Source organism: Nannospalax galili, unplaced genomic scaffold, assembly GCF_000622305.1.
Source record: "Nannospalax galili isolate Female #2095 unplaced genomic scaffold, S.galili_v1.0 scaffold4925, whole genome shotgun sequence".
NCBI classification, from domain to species: domain Eukaryota; kingdom Metazoa; phylum Chordata; class Mammalia; order Rodentia; family Spalacidae; genus Nannospalax; species Nannospalax galili.
In genome coordinates, this window is record NW_008352142.1 from 8,562 (window position 1) to 13,581 (window position 5,020).

At 52.4% G+C, this 5,020-nt stretch overlaps 1 long non-coding RNA gene across 2 annotated transcripts; it reads right to left on the bottom strand.

Annotated features, from left to right (window-relative positions):
- Positions 1 to 1,292: 1,292 nt before the first annotated feature.
- Positions 1,293 to 4,952, bottom strand: LOC103746740. Of its 2 annotated transcripts, none has more exons than XR_003846396.1 (4): positions 4,913 to 4,952; positions 3,848 to 3,966; positions 3,369 to 3,474; positions 1,293 to 1,422 (listed from the first exon to the last, which is right to left on the bottom strand). It is a non-coding gene; the product is annotated as an uncharacterized LOC103746740 (long non-coding RNA). The 2 variants fall into 2 exon arrangements; XR_607812.3 differs by having other exon boundaries at positions 4,422 to 4,950.
- Positions 4,953 to 5,020: the final 68 nt, after the last annotated feature.

Sequence of the window (5,020 nt, forward strand, 5' to 3'; positions counted from 1 at the left end):
CAGATGCAGGGAGGTCAGAGTTCTGGGACTTCATAGAAAGGGTCATTGCTATGGTAACTGAATGGCCTTGAGCACAGGGCAGCAGATCATAGAAGGGGTCATTGCTGCTATGGTAATGGAATGGCCTTGGGCAGAGGGCAGTAGAGGCACCACTGAGGTGGGAAAGGATACTTGGTTGGTGGTAAGGACTGTACTGTACTCCATATTCTTGTACTAAAGACCTGATTGACCACTAGTGTGATGTAGTTGGAGACAGGGACCTTATTGGGGGGTAACAGAGGAAACAATGTGGTCCTTGAGGTATCCCTGATCTAATTACATGGCAGCTGTCATTGTAAGAAGAGGTGGAAATGGCAGGGACCTGAGGGATGGCTGCACAGGGGACAGTCATTCAGAGAAACCGGGAGAAGATCCCAGATCCTAGGGAGAAAGGGTGAGGAGGATCTGTGTGACCATGGATGAAGCTCTGCTTTTGACTCTGTCTGCCTAAGACATTCTATCACGAAACCTTTATTCACTCTATCACGTACCTACCTCCCTCTCTATCATCTATCTATCTATGATACATCATTGGGCTATCTATTACCTATCTATAAATCTACCTATTCATCATCCACTATCTATCGATCTATATATTCATCATCTACTATCCATTTTCTAGGGGACACAAAACAACTCAACTTTGGGGTTTAATTATGGTAAAGGGACAGGGTGGAAAATAAAGTCTTCAATATAACCCTACAGACATGGATCCAAGAACAGGGTGTGTGGGTCTCAGCCTGCCTATACCCCATGCAGCCAAAAGTCTGGAGATGCATGGAGCCAGGATTGATTACACCATGGGCCTCTGTGGCAGCCACACTGGGGCTACAATGAAGGACAGACAAGCTGCATAGAGCTTAATATCCTGGGTTAGTGGGCCACACCCTGTTCCCTCCACACTCCCCCCCAAGCCCCAACACACCCCCCAGTCCTTCTCCCCAGAAACAGGCCTCTTCCTTAGATCGACACAGCCATGATCACATCATGGCCCTTGTTGGTGTCTGGGCCCAACACAGAAGGAAAGACAGCCAGGCTACAGCTCACCATCCCAGGCGTGTGGGCCACACCTGTGCTCAATCACCCCAAAGGCCCCATCTTGAGTTCCCCGGCCCTGGACTCCCTGCACCCACTCTCGGACCCCACCACAGGGAAGTCAGAGCCCACTCTGCATCCGGACGTCCCCCAGCCCCAGCCACCCTATGCCGGCCCTTCTGCAAAACTATGCTACCACCTAGGTGGCATGGTGGTACCCGACACTCACCTGGGTGAAACTGTTGGAGGCTTGCGATGCTGGCACCCAACACTACTGACGACGATGAGGACGACAAAAACGACGACATGGACCCAACAAACCACTGCGAGACTTCTCATTCACGCGTCCTATGCATGGAGACAACTGACACTGAGGGGTCCTGCCCTGTGGCTTGCCCTTGACCTGAACTCCAGGTCCCCCACCACCCATCCTGTGGTACGCCACAGGCCCATCCACCAGGACAGACAGCGAAATTTCTGGACCTCCTCTGGAGGAACTGGTAGCCTGGTGAGGCAGGAAACAGCAGCGTCACTGCCCCCTCCCCCCACCACACACGTGCCCACCAGATGCTGGGCCAGGTCCTGAGGTCCAGCAGTCTGGGTGACAGGGTGGAGCCTGCCAGGCTCAGCTTAGATGGGACAGGGCCTGGGCAAGATATCGGACAAAGAAGGCTGGGCCTGGCAAAGAGGAGCAAGCAGGCCAGGAGCATCTCCAACCCAAGAGTACAGACAAAGGAAAAGGGCCCTGCTCCAGCACCCATGATCGCATAGGGCCCAGGCTGAAGACACCAGAGGGAGAAGCCTGCCTGGGCCCTCCAGAGAGGTGCAAACGAAAGCCCTGGGTGATCCATGATGCAATGGCAGCCAGGGAAGGACAGAGAAAGAACAGACGAACACAAAGACAGAGATGCTCAGGCTGAACAATGCAAAGAGCCTAGGTAAAAATCCCCCAAGACAGGAGCCCAGGCCCACCAACAAAGACACCCAGGAGCCCCGGGCAAAGATTTCCCCCATGAAGCCCCAGCCAAGCAGGGCCGAAGAGACCAGGCCGAGCACCACAGAACAGGGCCCAGACCAAAAGTTAGAAGACAGAAGTCTGGGACCGGCAGAGCAGAGAAAATGGCCTGGGCCCATCCACGACCACAGGCCAGTCCCATTAACAGACAGAGCCTGGGCTACCCAGAGTGGACCAAAGGCCCTGGCTGAAAAGTCCAAAGGGAGAAGTCTGGGCCCTACAAAAAGAGGGGCAAACAGCCTGGGCTCATTCCTGACCTGACAGCAGCCTGTGAAAAAAAGGAAGGACAAAGATGCCCAGGAAAAACACAAAGGGCCCGGACAAAAGCCCCCAAAAGAGGAGCCTGGGCCCACCCAGGATCACACAGCAGCCAGCCCCAGATGACAATTTCCCCAAGCAGACCTGGCTAAGACCATGGAGCCTGGGCCGAGAGTGGACACAATTGGGCCGAGGCAGGCAAAGAGCTAGAAGATAGAAGCCTGGGCCCTACAAACTGGAACAAACAGCCTGGGCCCATCCCTGACCTCAAGCCGACAGTTCTGTCCAGGGAACCAAGCCCAGGCTCCCCATCACTGGACCAAGAGGGCCCAGGCTGAAAAGTCAAAAGGGAGAAGCCTGGGCCCTACAGGGGTAGCAAGGAGCCCAGGCCTCATCCCTGTCCTGATGACACCAGCCTCTGAAAGAATTAAAAGGGACAAAGTAGCCCTGCCACAAAACCCAAAAGACCCAGGCAAAATCCTTCAAGATAGGAGCCTGGGCCCACCCAGGAAGACACAGGAGCCCTGGGCAGCCATTTTCCCCATGGAGCCCAGGCTGAACGTTGACAGAATGGGGCCCGGGCAAAAAGTTAGTAGACAGAGCCTGGGCCCCACAAAGCAGTGAAAACAGCCAGGGGCCATCCCTGACTACAAGCAAGTCCCTCAACAGAACTGAGCCTGGGATAAGCATCAGTCCACAGGGTCCCAGGCTGAATGACAAAGAAAGGAGCCTGGGCCCTATGAGGAGCAGCAATCAGCCCGGGCTCATCCCAGACCCAGGGGCAGGTGAGGGGCAGGAAGAAAAAAGGACAAAAAAATAGGAAAGAAATAAAAAAGACAAGAAAATGAAAGAAGAGAGAGAAGAGGGCCCGGGAACCTGGAAAAGGAGCCTGGGCCCACCCAAGAAGAGAAAGAGCCCTCTCCATGGAGGCCCAAACACCTGCATGCCACCTCCTGGCACCACAGTCCCTAGCCAGACACCAGACTGGACCCTACTGCCTTGGGGCCCATTTTCCACCTACCTTCTGACCCCCAGCTCCCAATGGCACCACTCTACCAGATGGGAGCCCCACATGAGATTGTGCAGGATACCCAGTTCTCCCCACCTCCGATGGATGAAGGAGAAGCCTGGCAAGGTGAGAAGAGGCAGTTTAGTGTGGACTGTGCCCAACATGCACCAACCCTGTCCCAGGCCAGTTGATGTGGTCCAGGGAGCCAGGATCACACCACGGCCCCTGGAGGTGTCCGGGCCCACAATTGAAGGACAGCCAGGCTAGAGCTCACCCTCCTGGGTGTGTGGGCAGCACCCAGACTCATTCCCACCCAGACCCCATCTTGACTTCCCCAGCCCTGGACTCCCTGCAGCCACCCTCCAATCCCATCATGCAGAGTCAGGGCCCCCTGTGCATCCGGACAACATCCTCCAGCCCCGGCCACCTGAGGCCAGCCTTCTGCAAAACCACACCACCAACCAGGTGGTGCAGTGGTACCCAAAACTCACCTGGGTGAAACCGATGGCAGCTTGGGAGGCTGGCACCCGATGCTCCTGATGATGACAAGGACAACAACCAAGATGACATGGACCCAACAAACCACTGTGAGACTTCTCATTCATACGTCCTATGCACAGAGACAACCAACACTGAGGAATCCTGCCCTGTGGTTTGCCCTTGACCTAAACTCCAGGTCCCCTGCCACCCATCCTGTGGTGCCAGGAAGACACCTATACAAATAGGTACACACATATACCCATAAACAAAAAATAAATCTTCAAAACAAGAGAGAGAATATGTCTAAGTGTGTGTAAACTACAGAATTATTAGGAATACTAGAAATAAAAAGTTGTTTTCAGACAACTTAAAAGCCATCTCCAATGAAGTTCTCTCAACACTTGAAAACTCAGACCATCATTCCCCCCAAACAGGAGACTTAGTGACAAAGATGGACAGCATCTTGAGTTAAAGCTTTCCTCCTAAATTCCACCTCAGCATCTTGCCTCTCAGCCTTTCAACAAAAACTTATCTCTCCCCCATTTCATTCTTGCCACAAGCCAAGTCAGCAAGCCTACACATCACCTGGTAAGTATTCAATATGCTGCAGACTCTGTGAGAGGCCCCCACAAATCACACTGCATGTAGTCTCCTCTCCACATATACTTCATCTCATCCTTGGTGGCATCCAAAATAATCCTAACTTTTTTTTTTCAATGAGACAGTGAAACCAAGGAAATAACTTGTTTAGTTCAGGTCACAGATAATTAGCCTGAAGTCTTTTTTGAACTACCTCTCTAATTCACCTTGTCCAAACTCTGTATTTTGTTTAAATTTGATTCTGCTCATGGGTTCATTCACTTAATCTCTCAACAATTATTGAAAAGGCACTCACTATCTGTCATGCACAGTAGTTCAACAAACAGCCTTGGGGTTGACCTACTTCATTCCTAAGTCTCCCACATGTGATCTATGTGACCTTGGATATGTTGACAGCACCTTTGTTCTGGGTTGTCTATAAAATGGGCTACGGAACTTCTACTTCTCTCATGGGTCTGTTGAAAATTAAATAATACCTTTGGGCTGGAGAGATGGCTCAGTGGTTAAGAGCACTGAATGCTCTTGCAGAGGACCCAGGTTCAGTTCCCAGCACCCATGTGGCAGCTAACAATTATCCTTAACTC